The 16,042-nt window shown below is 46.6% G+C and overlaps 2 protein-coding genes across 2 annotated transcripts in view; one reads left to right on the forward strand and one right to left on the reverse strand.

The window, feature by feature from the left end:
• Positions 1 to 16,042, reverse strand: part of LOC140420588 (uncharacterized) — a 282,147-nt gene that overhangs the window by 194,972 nt on the left and 71,133 nt on the right. The gene's annotated exons all lie outside the window — the stretch shown is intronic.
• LOC140420604 (uncharacterized) overlaps positions 1 to 16,042 on the forward strand; it is a 139,412-nt gene that overhangs the window by 107,724 nt on the left and 15,646 nt on the right. The window lies entirely within an intron of this gene.

Below are 16,042 nucleotides of genomic sequence, written 5' to 3' on the forward strand. Positions count from 1 at the left end.
GATTTAGCTCAGTGTGCTAAACCAGCCCCTCGGAGGAGAGGTTGGATAAACTCGGATTGTTTTCACTAGAGTGACGGAGTTGAGGGACGACCTGATAAAAAGTTACAAAATTTTGACTGGCGTGGACAGAGTGGATAGTCAGAAGCTTTTCCCAGGTTGGAAAAGTCAATTACCAGGTGACATAGGTTTAAGGTGCAAGGGGCAAAGTTCAGAGGAGATGTGCGAGGTAAGTTTTTTTACACAGAGGGTGGTGAGTGCCTGGAACTTGCTGCCGGAGGAGGTGGTGGAAGCAGGTACGATAGTGACGTTTAAGAGGCATCTTGACAAATACATGAATAGGATGGGAATAGACGGATACAGACCCTGGAAGCACAGGAGGTTTTAGTTTATACAGACATCATGAACCGAGCAGTCTTGGTGGGCCGAGAGCCTATTCCTGTGATGTACTGACCTTTGTTCTTTGTTGTTCTTTGTATGACGATCGACAATAGACAGGCAACCACTCGCAATTTATTTACATAAAATATAGATTCCTTTAAGAAGCAAAAGTGAAGCTATCGTGGCTAACAAGAAAAGTTAAAGATTCCATTAGATCAATGGAGGACACAATATAGTAGTGAGCCTGAGGATTGGGAACTTGTTTTAGAATTCAGCAAAGGAGGACCAAGAAACTGATAAAGAGAAAATAGAATATGAGAGCAAACTGGGGAGAAACTGGAAAAGCTCCTATAGGAATGTGAAAAGGAAAAGATTAGCAAAGACCAATGTGGGTCCATTCCAGGCAGAGACAGGAGAGTTTATAATGGGGAATAAGGAAATGGCAGAGAAACTAAACAATGTGTGTCTGTCTTCACGGAGGAAGATACAGAAATCATCCCCAAAACACTGGAGAACCAAGGGACCAGTGAGCACGAGGAACTGAAAGAGATTAGTATTAGTGAAAAAGCAGCACTGGAGAAATTAACGTGGTTCAAAGTTAATAAATCCTCAAAAGCTAATGCTCTACATCCCAGAGTGTTGAAAGAGGTGGCTGGAGAGATAGTGGATACATTGGTGACCATCTTTCAAAATTCTGGAATGATTCCTGCAGATTGGAAGGTGGTAAATGTAACCCCACTATTTAAGGAGGGAGAGAGAAAACAGGGAACCACAGACCCATTAGCCTGACATCAGTAGGAGGGAAAATGCTACAATCTATTATAAAGGATGTGATAACATACGAATTAGGAGCAGGAGTAGGCCACTCGACTCCTCGAGCCTGCTCCACCATTCAATAAGTTCCCGGCTGAACTGATTGTAACCTCAGAGGCCCATTAGAAAATAAATCTTGGGAGATCGTAATAATATTCTTTATTATAATAATCTTTATTATTGTCACAAGTAGGCTTACATTAACACTGCAATGAAGTTACTGTGAAAATCCCCTAGTCACCACACTCCGGCACCTGTTCGGGTACACAGAGGGAGAATTCAGAATGTCCAATTCACCTAACAAGCATGTCTTTTGGGACTTGTGGGCGAAACTGGAGCACCCGGACAAAACCCACGCAGTTTTGGGGAGAAGGTGGCGACTCTGCACAGACAGTGACCTAAGCCGGGAATTGAACCGGGTCCCTGGAGCTGTGATGCAACAGTACTAACCACTGTGCCTCCATGCCGCTGTGTCAGTTATAAGAACATAACATGTTTCCGGGTGCGGCGATGACCAGCTGAGTCGCACGTTTCGGCAGCTCCCTGTGAAACGGACTTTTGGGCTCTTGATAGGAGCCCCAACGGCAATTTTAACGGCTGAAAACACCGTGCGGTAAACCAGAAGGGTGTTCCCCCTGGACACGGATGGAAAAAGGAGAGGAAAGTGGCCGGATTGCAGCGGATCCTTTGGAACAACGGCAAGGAAGGCAAGCAGAAACCAAGATGGCGTCGGAAGGTGGCAGTTTCATATGGGGCCCTGAACAACAAGAGTTTTTGAAACGCTGCGTGGAGGAGATAAAAAAGGAAATGAAGAAAGAGTTGTTGGCCCCAATATTACAGGCGATTGAAGGGCTGAAAGAGGAACAAAAGACCCAGGAGCAGGAGCTTTGGGTCGTGAAGGCGAAAGCAGCAGAGAATGAAAACGATATACAGGGCCTGATGGTGAAGTCGGAGATACAGGAGGCACACCAGAAACGATCTGTGGAGAGGTTGGAGGCACTGGAAAATAACGCAAGGAGGAACAACTTGAGGATTCTTGGCCTTCCTGAAGGTGTGGAGGGGGCGGACGTCGGGGCATATGTGAGCACGATGCTGCACTCGTTAATGGGAGTGGAGGCCCCGACGGGTCCGTTGGAGGTGGAGGGAGCATACCGAGTTATGGTGCGAGGACCGAGAGCAGGAGAAGCTCCCAGAGCCATAGTGGTGAGATTTCTCCGTTTTAAGGATAGAGAAATGGTCCTTAGATGGGCGAAGAAAACTCGGTGTAGTAAATGGGAGAACGCGGTGATCCGCGTCTATCAAGATTGGAGTGCGGAGGTGGCGAGAAGGAGGGCGAGCTTTAATCGGGCCAAAGCGGTACTTCACAAAAAAAAGATAAAGTTTGGAATGCTGCAACCGGCAAGACTGTGGGTCACATATCAAGGGAGGCACCACTACTTTGAGACGGCGGATGAAGCGTGGACTTTTATTGTAGAAGAAAAATTGGAATGATTGGACTACGAAAATGAACGTTTGGACAAAGTGGTGGGACGAGTGGGGGGGGGCGAAGAGGGATTGTATGATTAATCCTGCAGTATGGTAACTTTTCTTTCTCCCACAGGTGGTGATGGGGGGAGGTGGGGAGGGAGAGGAGATGGGGCGTTGGCCATGGGAAGCGGGGCCGAGGGAGAGGCGCGGGCTTGGTTTCCGCGCTATGATAATTATGGCGGGAATAGAGAAGCAGGAAGGAGGGGGCGCCGCACGGGGCGAGCCGTGATCACGGGGGGAAGCCGAGGTCAGCCAGAGTTTGCTGACTTCTGGGAGCAACATGGGGGGAGTAATTACGCTAGCGGGGGGTCTAGCGGGGGGGGGGGGTGGGGGAGGGGGGAATTACTGGGTTGCTGCTGCTGGGGAAAGGGGGGAGTGGGTACGGGAAAGGATGGGCGGGGGGGCACCGTCTGGGAGAAATACAGCTGCGTGGGAACTGGGCGAGAAGCTGGAAAAAGATGATGGCTAACCGGCAAGGGGGGGGGGGGGGGGGGGGGGGGGGTGGGAAGCCCCCCAACTCGGCTGATCACGTGGAACGTGAGGGGGCTTAACGGGCCGATAAAGAGGGCACGAGTACTCGCACACCTTAAGAAACTTAAAGCAGATGTGGCCATGTTACAGGAAACGCACCTGAAACTGATAGATCAGGTTAGGTTGCGCAAAGGATGGGTAGGGCATGTGTTCCATTCGGGGCTGGATGCGAAAAACAGGGGGGTGGCTATATTAGTGGGGAAGCGGGTAATGTTCGAGGCAAAGACTATAGTGGCGGATAACGGGGGCAGATACGTGATGGTGAGTGGCAAATTACAGGGAGAGATGGTGGTGTTGGTAAACGTGTATGCCCCGAATTGGGACGATGCCAATTTTATGAGGCGAATGCTAGGATGCATCCCAGACCTAGAGACCGGAAAGCTGATAATGGGGGGAGACTTTAACACGGTGTTGGAACCAAGGCTGGATAGGTCGAAGTCCAGGACTGGTAGGAGGCCGGCAGCAGCCAAGGTGCTTAAGGATTTTATGGAGCAGATGGGAGGGGTGGACCCGTGGAGATTCAGTAGACCTAGGAGTAAGGAGTTCTCGTTTTTCTCCTATGTCCATAAAGTCTATTCACGCATAGACTTTTTTGTGTTGGGTAGGGCATTGATCCCGAGGGTGAGGGGAACGGAATATACGGCTATAGCCATTTCGGATCATGCCCCACACTGGGTAGACTTGGAGATAGGGGAGGAAACAAGAGGGCGTCCACCCTGGAGAATGGACATGGGACTAATGGCGGATGAGGGGGTGTGCTTAAGGGTGAGGGGATGCATTGAAAAGTACTTGGAACTCAATGACAATGGGGAGGTTCAGGTGGGAGTGGTCTGGGAGGCGTTGAAGGCGGTGGTTAGGGGGGAGCTGATATCAATAAGGACACATAAAGGGAAGCAGGAGAGTAAGGAACGGGAGCGGTTGTTGCAAGAACTTTTGAGGGTGGACAGACAGTATGCGGAAGCACCGGAGGAGGGACTGTATAGGGAAAGGCAAAGGCTGCATGTGGAATTTGACTTGCTGACCACAGGCACTGCAGAGGCACAATGGAGGAAGGCGCAGGGTGTACAGTATGAATATGGAGAGAAGGCGAGCAGATTGCTGGCACACCAATTGAGGAAAAGGGGAGCAGCGAGGGAAATAGGGGGGGGTGAGAGACGAAGATGGAGAGACGGAGCGGGGAGCGGAGAGAGTGAATGAAGTGTTTAAGACATTTTATAAAAAATTGTATGAAGCTCAACCCCCGGATGGGAGGGAGAGAATGATGGAGTTTTTGGATCGGCTGGAAATTCCCAAGGTGGAAGAGCAGGAAAGGATGGGATTGGGAGCACAGATCACGGTAGAAGAAGTGGTGAAAGGAATTAGGAACATGCAGATGGGAAAGGCCCCGGGACCGGACGGATTCCCAGTTGAATTTTACAGAAAATATTTGGACTTGCTCGCCCCGCTACTGACGAGGACCTTTAACGAGGCAAAGGAAAGGGGACAACTGCCCCCGACTATGTCTGAAGCAACGATATCGCTTCTTTTAAAGAAGGAAAAGGATCCGCTACAATGCGGGTCCTACAGACCAATCTCCCTCCTCAATGTAGATGCCAAGGTCTTGGCCAAGGTAATGGCAATGAGAATAGAGGAATGTGTCCCGGGGGTGGTTCATGAGGACCAAACTGGGTTTGTGAAGGGGAGACAGCTGAACACGAACATACGGAGGTTGTTAGGGGTAATGATGATGGCCCCACCAGAGGGTGAAACGGAGATAGTAGTGGCGATGGATGCCGAGAAAGCATTTGATAGAGTGGAGTGGGATTATCTGTGGGAGGTGTTGAGGAGATTTGGGTTCGGAGAGGGGTATGTTAGATGGGTGCAGCTGTTGTATAGGGCCCCAGTGGCGAGTGTGGTCACGAATGGACGGGGATCGGCATATTTTCGGCTCCATAGAGGGACAAGGCAGGGATGTCCTCTGTCCCCATTACTGTTTGCACTGGCGATTGAGCCCCTGGCGATAGCGCTGAGAGGTTCCAAGGGATGGAGGGGAATACTTAGGGGAGGAGAAGAACACCGGGTATCTTTATATGCGGATGATCTGCTACTATATGTGGCGGATCCAGCGGAGGGGATGCCAGAAATAATGCGGATACTTGGGGAGTTTGGGGATTTTTCAGGGTATAAATTGAACATGGGGAAGAGTGAGCTGTTTGTGGTGCATCCAGGGGAGCAGAGTAGAGAAATAGAAGACCTACCGTTGAGGAAGGTAACAAGAGACTTTCGTTACCTGGGGATCCAGATAGCTAAGAATTGGGGCACATTGCACAGGCTAAATTTGACGCGGTTGGTGGAACAGATGGTGGAAGATTTCAAGAGATGGGATATGGTAGCATTGTCAATGGCAGGGAGGGTGCAGGCGGTTAAGATGGTGGTCCTCCCGAGATTCCTCTTTGTGTTTCAGTGTCTCCCGGTGGTGATCACGAAGGCTTTTTTCAAAAGGATAGAAAAGAGTATCATGGGTTTTGTTTGGGCCGGGAAGACTCCGAGAGTGAGGAAGGGATTCTTACAGCGTAGTAGGGATAGGGGGGCGCTGGCACTACCGAGCCTAAGTGAGTATTATTGGGCCGCTAATATTTCAATGGTGAGTAAGTGGATGGGAGAGGAGGAAGGAGCGGCGTGGAAGAGATTAGAGAGGGCGTCCTGTAGGGGGACCAGCCTGCAGGCTATGGTGACAGCCCCATTGCCGTTCTCACCAAGGAACTATACCACGAGTCCGGTGGTGGTAGCTACACTGAAGATTTGGGGACAGTGGAGACGACATAGGGGAAAGACCGGAGCACTGGGGGGGTCCCCGATAAGAAACAACCATAGGTTTGCCCCGGGGGGAATGGATGGGGGATATGGAATGTGGCAAAGAGCAGGTATAACGCAATTGAAAGATCTATTTGTGGATGGGAAGTTTGCGAGTCTGGGAGTGCTGACCGAGAAATATGGGTTGCCCCAAGGGAATGCATTCAGGTACATGCAATTGAGGGCTTTTGCGAGGCAACAGGTGAGGGAATTCCCGCAGCTCCCGACACAAGAGGTGCAGGACAGAGTCATCTCAAAGAAATGGGTGGGGGACGGTAAGGTGTCGGATATATATAGGGAAATGAGAGACGAAGGGGAGACTATGATGGACGAACTAAAAGGGAAATGGGAAGAAGAGCTAGGGGAGGAGATTGAGGAGGGGATGTGGGCAGATGCCCTAAACAGGGTAAACTCGTCGTCCTCGTGCGCCAGGCTAAGCCTGATTCAGTTTAAGGTATTACACAGGGCACATATGACTGGAACACGGCTCAGTAAATTTTTTGGGGTGGAGGATAGGTGTGCGAGGTGCTCGAGAAGCCCAGCGAATCATACCCATATGTTTTGGTCATGCCCGGCACTACAGGGGTTTTGGATGGGGGTGACAAAGGTGCTTTCGAAAGTAGTAGGAGTCCGGGTCGAACCAAGCTGGGGGTTGGCTATATTTGGGGTTGCACAAGAGCCGGGAGTGCAGGAGGCGAAAGAGGCCGATGTTTTGGCCTTTGCGTCCCTAGTAGCCCGGCGCAGAATATTGCTAATGTGGAAAGAAGCCAAGCCCCCGGGGGTGGAGACCTGGATAAATGATATGGCGGGGTTCATAAAGTTAGAGCGGATTAAGTTCGTCCTAAGGGGGTCGGCTCAAGGGTTTACTAGGCGGTGGCAACCGTTCGTCGAATATCTTGCGGAAAGATAGATAGGGGAGAACAAAGAAGGCAGCAGCAGCGGCCCAGGACTTGGGGGGGGGGGGTGGGGGAGGGATGGGGGGGGGGGGATGGGTGTGGCCTGAGACAAGGCAGTTGCCAATTAGGGCTAGTTTTTATTTTTTGTTATTTAATATTTATTTATTTGTTGTTGTTTTTGTTTAAATTTTAAAAGGTCATTATTATCTGTATTGTTCCAATGTTGTGTAAAGGATGCACAATGTACTGTGTTGGTTGACCAAAAATTTTCAATAAAATATTATTTAAAAAAAAAAAATAATAACATAACATAAGAACTAGGAGCAGGAGTAGGCCACCTGGCCCCTCAAGCCTGCTCCACCATTCAATGAGATCATGGCTGATCTTTTGTGGACTCAGCTCCATTTTCCGGCCCGAACACCATAACTCTTAATCCCTTTATTCTTCAAAAAACTATCTATCTTTATCTTAAAAACATTTAATGAAGGAGCCTCTACTGCTTCACTGGGCAAGGAATTCCATAGATACACAACCCTTTGGGTGAAGAAGCTCCTCCTAAACTCAGTCCTAAATCTACTTCCCCTTATTTTGAGGCTATGCCCTCTCGTTCTGCTTTCACCCGCCAATGGAAACAACCTGCCCACATCTATCCTATCTATTCCCTTCATAATTTTATATGTTTCTATAAGATCCCCCCTCATCCTTCTAAATTCCAACGAGTACAGTCCCAGTCCACTCAAGCTCTCCTTGTAATCCAACCCCTTCAGCTCTGAGATTAACCTAGTGAATCTCCTCTGCACACCCTCCAGTGCCAGGACGTCCTTTCTCAAGTAAGGAGACCAAAACTGAACACAATACTCCAGGTGTGGCCTCACTAACCTCCCTAGTCTTAAACTCCATCCCTCTAGCAATGAAGGACAAAATTCCATTTGCCTTCTTAATCACCTGTTGCACCTGTAAACCAACTTTTTGCGACTCATGCACTAGCACACCCAGGTCTCTCTGCACAGCAGCATGTTTTAATATTTTATCATTTAAATAATAATCCCTTTTGCTGTTATTCCTACCAAAATGGATAACTTCACATTTGTCAACATTGTATTCCATCTGCCAGACCCTAGCCCATTCACTTAGCCTATCCAAATCCCTCTGCAGACTTCCAGTATCCTCTGCACTTTTTGCTTTACCACTTATCTTAGTGTCGACTGCAAACTTGGACACATTGCCCTTGGTCCCCAACTCCAAATCATCTATGTAAATTGTGAACAGTTGTGGGCCCAACACTGATCCCTGAGGGACACTACGAGCTACTGATTGCCAACCAGAGAAACACCCATTAATCCCCACTCTTTGCTTTCTATTAATTTATCAATCCTCCATCCATGCTACTACTTTCCCCTTAATGCCATGCATCTTTATCTTGTGCAGTAACCTTTTGTGTGGCACCTTGTCAAAGGCTTTCTGGAAATCCAGATATACCACATCCATTGGCTCCCCGTTATCTACCGCACTGTTAATGTCCTCAAAAAATTCCACTAAATTAGTCAGGCACGACCTGCCCTTTATGAACCCATGCTGCGTCTGCCCAATGGGACAATTTCCATCCAGATCCCTCGCTATTTCTTCCTTGATGATCGATTCCAGCATCTTCCCTACTACCGAAGTTAAGCTCACTGGCCTATAATTGCCCGCTTTCTGCCTACCTCCTTTTTTAAACAGTGGTGTCACGTTTGCTAATTTCCAATCTGCCGGGACCACCCCAGAGTCTAGTGAATTTTGGCAAATTATCACTAGTGCATTTGCAATTTCCCTAGCCATCTCTTTGAGCACTCTGGGATGCATTCCATCAGGTCCGGGAGACTTGTCTACCTTTAGCCCCATTAGCTTGCCCATCACTATCTCCTTGGTGATAACAATCCTCGCAAGGTCCTCACTGTCATAGCCTCATTTCCATCAGTCACTGACATGTTATTTGTGTCTTCCACTGTGAAGACCGACCCCAAAAAACCTGTTCAGTTCCTCAGCCATTTCCTCATCTCCCACTATTAAATCTGCCTTCTCATCCTCTAAAGGACCAATATTTACCTTAGCCACTCTTTTTTGTTTTATATATTTGTAGAAACTTTTACTATCTGTTTTTATATTCTGAGCAAGTTTACTCTCATAATCTATCTTACTCTTCTTTATAGCTTTTTTAGTAGCTTTCTGTTGCCCCCTAAAGATTTCCCAGTCCTCTAGTCTCCCACTGATCTTTGCTACTTTGTATGTTTTTTCCTTCAATTTGATACTCTCCCTTATTTCCTTAGATATCCACGGTCGATTTTCCCTATTTTTACCGTCCTTCCTTTTTGTTGGTATAAACCTTTGCTGAGCACTGTGAAAAATCACTTGGAAGGTTCTCCACTGGTCCTCAACTGTTTCACCATAAAGTCTTTGCTCCCAGTCTACCTTAGCTAGTTCTTCTCTCATCCCATTGTAATCTCCTTTGTTTAAGCACAAAACACTAGTGCTTGATTTTACCTTCTCACCCTCCATCTGTATTTTAAATTCCACCATATTATGATCGCTCCTTCCGAGAGTATCCCTAACTATGAGATCCTGAATCAATCCTGTCTCATTACACAGGACCAGATCTAGGACCGCTTGTTCCCTCGTAGGTTCCATTACATACTGTTCTAGGAAACTATCGCGGATACATTCTATAAACTCCTCCTCAAGGCTGCCTTGACCGACCTTGTTAAGCCAATCGACATGTAGATTAAAATCCCCTATGATAACTGCTGTACCATTTCTACATGCATCAGTTATTTCTTTGTTTATTGCCTGCCCCACCATAATGTTACTATTTGGTGGCCGATAGACTACTCCTATCAGTGACTTTTTCGCCTTACTATTCCTGTTTTCCACCCAAATGGATTCAGCCTTATCCTCCATAGCACCAATGTCATCCCTTACTGTTGCCCGGATGTCATCCTTAAATAACAGAGCTGCACCACCTCCCTTACCATCCACTCTGTCCTTCCGGAAAGTTTGATACCCTCGGATATTTAACTCCCAGTCGTGACCATCCTTTAACCATGTTTCAGTAATGGCCACTAAATCATAGTCATTCACGATGATTTGCGCCATCAACTCATTTACCTTATTCCGAATACTACGAGCATTCGGGTAAAGTACACTTATGTTGGCTTTTTTACCTCTGTTCTGAACCTTAACACCTCGATCAGTAACCTCTCCTAAGTTATATTTCCTCTTAACCTTTCTCCTAATTTTCCTTGTCGTTGAACCCATATCTTCATGTAACAACCTGCCGCGTCGCTTACCATTAATGTTTTCACTTCCCGTTTTATTCCTTTTAGTATTCCTGGTCCTATTCACTGAGCTCCCCTCACTCACTGTACCTTGTACTGTCGCCCTTTTTGATTTTTGACTATGGCTTCTCTGCCTTACACTTTCCCCCTTACTGCCTTTTGTTTCTGTTCCTGTTTTACTACCTTCCAACTTCCTGCATCGGTTCCCATCCCCCTGCCACATTAAAACGTTAAAAAATACAAGATGGAGAAATGTGTGCGGAAATTTCCATATTTGGGTGAGCTGAAGAATATAGAATGGTTGTTTTTAGTGATGCCTCTCACTGGCAGGAGCCTGTCTCAGTGCCTGTACACTGAGTGATGTTTAAAAATCTCTTTCAACAGAAGAACAGACAAACATTTCTCATTCTAAATTCAAAGGTCAATGATATTCAGCTCCCATGAATCGAGTGACTCTGTCAGATCTTGACGTGATGTTTGGTGTGAAATTTCTGTCTGTAACTCCTCCCCTTCTAATATCCTGTAAAAGGAGTTTACAAAAGCCATCACTGTTAGTGCAGGTTACCCAAACAGAATGTGAAATTCGATCCTATTGTAAGATCCGGGTTTGGCTCCAATCTCAATTGTAACACTCAAATCAATTACACGTCAGAATGTGTTGTGAAAGTTACCTGCAGCTCCTGACTAGTTACAGACCATTCCAGGTACAAGAATGTTGTCACAGAATTTATTAAATTAATTATACAAAATCACAATAATTAACAAAAGCAGTGGATCAGTCCATTCACTCTGGATCACCAGCTCTCGACTTCCGGGTGACTGGTGATGTCTCGTTCTGTTGACTGAAATCTATATTCTTACTTCATGTGTTGTGCACCGAGCTCCAGAGAATTGTAGCTCATTAACCCTTTCTAGTACCTACCTCTACGCATGATCGGGAGTATCCTGTGGTTTGATTGGCCCAAGAAGCCCATGATCAGTCCCTGATTGGTTAAATGAGTCACGATTGATGTGTGATGTCACTTTCTCATTGTGGTGTCACTTCCTCATGATTATTGTTCATCAGACTCATCGTCCTAACTGATACCATAGAACCACTGAATCCTTACAGTGCAGAAAGAGGCCATTCAGCCTATCAAGTCTGCACCGACCCTCTGAAAGAGCACCCTTCCTAGGCCCACTCTCCCACCCTATCCCCATAACCCCACCTAACCTGCACATCTTTGGACTGTGAGAGGAAACTGGAGCACCCAGAAGAAACCCACGCAGACACAGGGACAATGTGCAAACTCCACACAGACAGTGACACAAGCCAGAATTGAACCCGGGTCCCTGGTGCTGTGAAGAGGCTATGCTAGCCATTGTGCCACCAGAGCACTGACTGAGAAAACATCGCACCATTCACAATGGAGAAAGACTATACCCATGTTCTGTGTGTTATGGGCCAGGGTTTCGAGAACACCAAAGTATATCATGGAGTTTACCTGACCTACAACGTTTATTAGATTTTGGTTATGAGGAGCACAAGGACCCACTTTCCAGGTGTTATGCAACAAAGATCTTAAGTATTTTTAAACAAAACAATGTTTATTCTATGAATTCAGTTAACATTTTATAAACACAGAGTAAACATCTTATCAACTACCAACACAAATACTCCCCCAAAGGTAGAGTATTCTATAGGTAACCCTTAATAACTTTCCTAACAACATTCCTTAGCCAAACACCCTTTTTTCCTACAAAACTGTAGGTTTGAATTACTTACAGAAAACAGGTATTACTTTGAAGTTATCAAGTGGTCTGGAGACCTTCTTTAGCATGCAGAGAGAGCGACCAAAAATACACTTTGTTTGTTTGAATGCAGCTCCCAACTGAAAATGAAACCAAAAATCTCAGAGGCACAAAGCAGCTTCCAGCTCAAAACGAAAGTAAAAGTCAGAATCACAGCCCAGCTCCACCCACACAGTGACATCACTGCAGCCATTTGATAAAACACACTTTTCTTAAAGGGACCCTCACATGACAGTGTGGACGAGGCTTCAATGAATTGTCTGACCTTGAGAGATACAAGGAGCCACAACATGAAGAAACCATGGAAATGTTGGGACTGTGGGAAGGGATTCAGATTCCCACCTGTGTTGGAAATTCATCAACGCGTTCACACTAAGGTGAGGTTGTTCACCCGCTCTCAATGTGGAAAGGGATTCACTGAAGATCTATCCGGGTGTTTCTCACAGAAGGAACTGTTAAGTTATGAGGGGCAAGTTGTCTGTTCTGGACTGGGAACTTTCAATAAAGGTATTATGATGGACAGGCAATCACTACCATTTAAGGAATCATTACATATTATCATCAAATATAGATTCCTTTAAGGGACGAAATTCCAACAGGAAAAGTGATGCAACCATGACTAACAAGAAAAATTAAAGATTCTATTAGATCAAAGGAAGAAGTTCATAAAATGACCAAAATAGTAGTAATCCCCAGCGTGAACACGTTGGTGCATCAGCAGGATGGATGACAGAGTGAATATTTTCCCATACACACCAAGCATATAAATGGCCTCTCCCCACTGTGAACTTGCTGATGTATCCACAGGATAGATGTTTCACTGAATCCCTTCCCACATTGGGAGCAGCACCAATGAGATTCCAGCTCTGATGGGGCTCTGCATCCCTTCCCATCGTCCCCACATTTCCACCGTTTCCCCATGTATTTGGTCTCCTTTTGTCTCTTCAGGTTGGACAATCAGTTGAAGCCTCATCCACACACCATAAGACATAGGAGCGGAAGTAAGGCCATTCGGCCCATCGAGTCCACTCCACCATTCAATCATGGCTGATTTCAACTCCATTTACCCGCTCTCTCTCCATAGCCCTTAATTCCTCGAGAAATCAAGAATTTATCAACTTCTGTCTTAAAGACACTCAACGTCCCGGCCTCCACCGCCCTCTGTGGCAATGAATTCCACAGACCCACCACTCTCTGGCTAAATAAATTTCTCCTCATCTCTGTTCTAAAGTGACTCCCTTTTATTCTAAGGCTGTGCCCCCGGGTCCTAGTCTCCCCTGCTAATGGAAACAACTTCCCTACATCCACCCTATCTAAGCCATTCATTATCTTGTAAGTTTCTATTAGATCTCCCCTCAACCTCCTAAACTCCAATGAATATAATCCCAGGATCCTCAGACGTTCCATCGTATGTTAGGCCTACCATTCCTGGGATCATCCGTGTGAATCTCCGCTGGACCCGCTCCAGTGCCAGTATGTCCTTCCTGAGGTGTGGGGCCCAAAATTGCTCACAGTAATCTAAATGGATACTAACTAATGCTTTATATAGCTTCAGAAGTACATCCCTGCTTTTATATTCCAAGCCTCTTGAGATGAATGACAACATTGCATTTGCTTTCTTAATTACGGACTCAACCTGCAAGTTTACCTTTAGAGAATCCTGGACTAGGACTCCCAAGTCCCTTTGCACTTCAGAATTATGAATTTTGTCACCGTTTAGAAAATAGTCCATGCCACTATTCTTTTTTCCAAAGTGCAAGACCTCGCACTTGCCCACGTTGAATTTCATCAGCCATTTCTTGGACCACTCTCCTAAACTGTCTAAATCTTTCTGCAGCCTCCCCACCTCCTCCTACCACACAGAACAAACGCTGTGAATGGTGTGTTTTTTTTGAGGCTGTGTAACTGGTTAAAGCTCTTTCCACAGTCATTGCTCTGGAACACTCTCACTCGGGTATGTGTGTCTCAATGCTTTTCCAGTCACTTTGATGTTTAAAATCTTTTGAAGCCAACAGATCGGACAAACACTCTCCTTCCAGATTCAAAGAATTGAGTGTCAGATAGAGATGTGACATTTGGGATTTCTGTCTGTAATTCCTCACCGTCTAATATCCTGGAACAACTTACAAAAGTCATCCAGTCAGTACATGATAGAAATTCAGCACAGACAATTCTAGTTTCTATAGTACATTTTTTTCTCACTCATTCCCCAAAAGCTGTAAATCTCCACCCCACACACTCTCCCTCCATTCTCACGCTGCTGTATCTAATATTCACCCTCTCAATTCTCCTGAAGGTGCCGATTCAGGCTGATTGACAGATCCATGCTCACTGCTTGCTGTCCCGGACACAGAGATCATAACAAATAGGAGCTGCAGCCAGCCGTTTAGTCCATCGAACCTGCTCAACCATTCAATGAGATCATTGGCCCTCAGAACTACTTTTCCACACTATCCCCCATATCCCTACCTATCTTCACAACCTATCAATCTGTGCCTTGATAACTGAGGCGTCACAGTCCTCTGGGGTAGAGAATTCCAAAGCTTAATCACATCATTGAATGAAGAAAAGCAAATTACTGCGGATGCTGGAATCCAAAACGAAAGAGAAAATGCTGGAAAATCTCAGCAAGTCTGGCAGCATCTGTAGGGAGAGAAAAGAGCTAACGTTCGAGTCCGATGACTCTTTGTCAATGCTGGCAAACACAATTGAGTGAAGAAATCCCTCATCTTAGTTTTCTCTCCATTTTCCTACCTGTTCCCCATAACCCTTGGCTCACATGTCAATCAGAAATCTGTCCAACTCATCCTTGAATATATTCAGTGACCACCCCGACTCCACTGGTCCCTTTGGAAGAGAAATCCAGAGACTAACAACCCTCTGAGGAAAGAGATGGCTGGAAATACATAACGTACCTACAGCACAATATTACACAACTGGAAATAATAAATGTATTTTATTATAGAACCGTAAATAATATATCTAATATGTACCATATAACACTTTTTAAAAATTAAGTTACGGGATGTCGGCGTCGTTGATTAGGCAAGCACATATTGCCCATTCCTAGTTGCCCTTCAGAAAGTGGTGGTGAGTTGCCTTCTTAAACCGCTGCAGTCCTTGAGGTGTAGGTACTGTGTTGTTAGGGAGGGAGTTCCGGGCTGTTGCCCCAGTGACAGTAAAGGATGGCAATATATTTCAAAGTCATATCTCGACATATCTCTGTCCGATATTAATTTACTGTCTCCTTGAATGTCAGCCATCTCCTGGGGAAACCAGCCCTTTAATTGTGAACATTGGGAAAGAGACCATCCTTTAGCCAGACAAATAAATGTGTCAAGCTGAGGGAGCAAAGGATGTCAATGTCTTTAAGAGAGAGAGACCTGAGCCAACCTTTCCAGAGTCTGCGCCCTCCCTGGATTCACTTCCTTTCCCTTCAGTTGCTGCAAGTGACCACTTGAAGGTCAGAATGAGAAAAGAAATGGAACGGGGGAGAAAAGAAAGTGTTTTACTCACAGATGTTGGAGACAGGAGGAAGTTTGAATCATTGTGGAGCTCCATCTTTTATCACTCAATGTCCTCGCCATGATTGACTGGAGGACCAGCGTCTTCCGGTCCTCCCATTGGGCAAGACCTCAGCAGGAAGGTCAAGGGGTGGGTCCTCCTCGCACATGCGCAGCTTCCCCTCTTCCTTGGACATGCCCAGTCACGAGCCGGGAGGGAGATCACCGAGCGGCTTCTCGCTCAAGCCAGAGCCGTCAGCCGGTTGCCTGGAAACCTTATCTCGAGGAGGTGTCGAGGGGCGGGGCGTGGCTCCCGTGTCCGCATGCCGGGTCTGCGCAGGTGACCCCGAAGACGTCACCGCGAAGCATAGTGATTCCTATTGGCTGATTCCGTCAGGGCTCTACTGTGACGTCACAGGGCGGAAGTTGGACAATGAGTTACAGTTTAAAAGTTCCTCCT

The sequence above is a fragment of the Scyliorhinus torazame genome, chromosome 5 (genome assembly GCF_047496885.1).
Source record: "Scyliorhinus torazame isolate Kashiwa2021f chromosome 5, sScyTor2.1, whole genome shotgun sequence".
NCBI classification, from domain to species: Eukaryota; Metazoa; Chordata; class Chondrichthyes; order Carcharhiniformes; family Scyliorhinidae; genus Scyliorhinus; species Scyliorhinus torazame.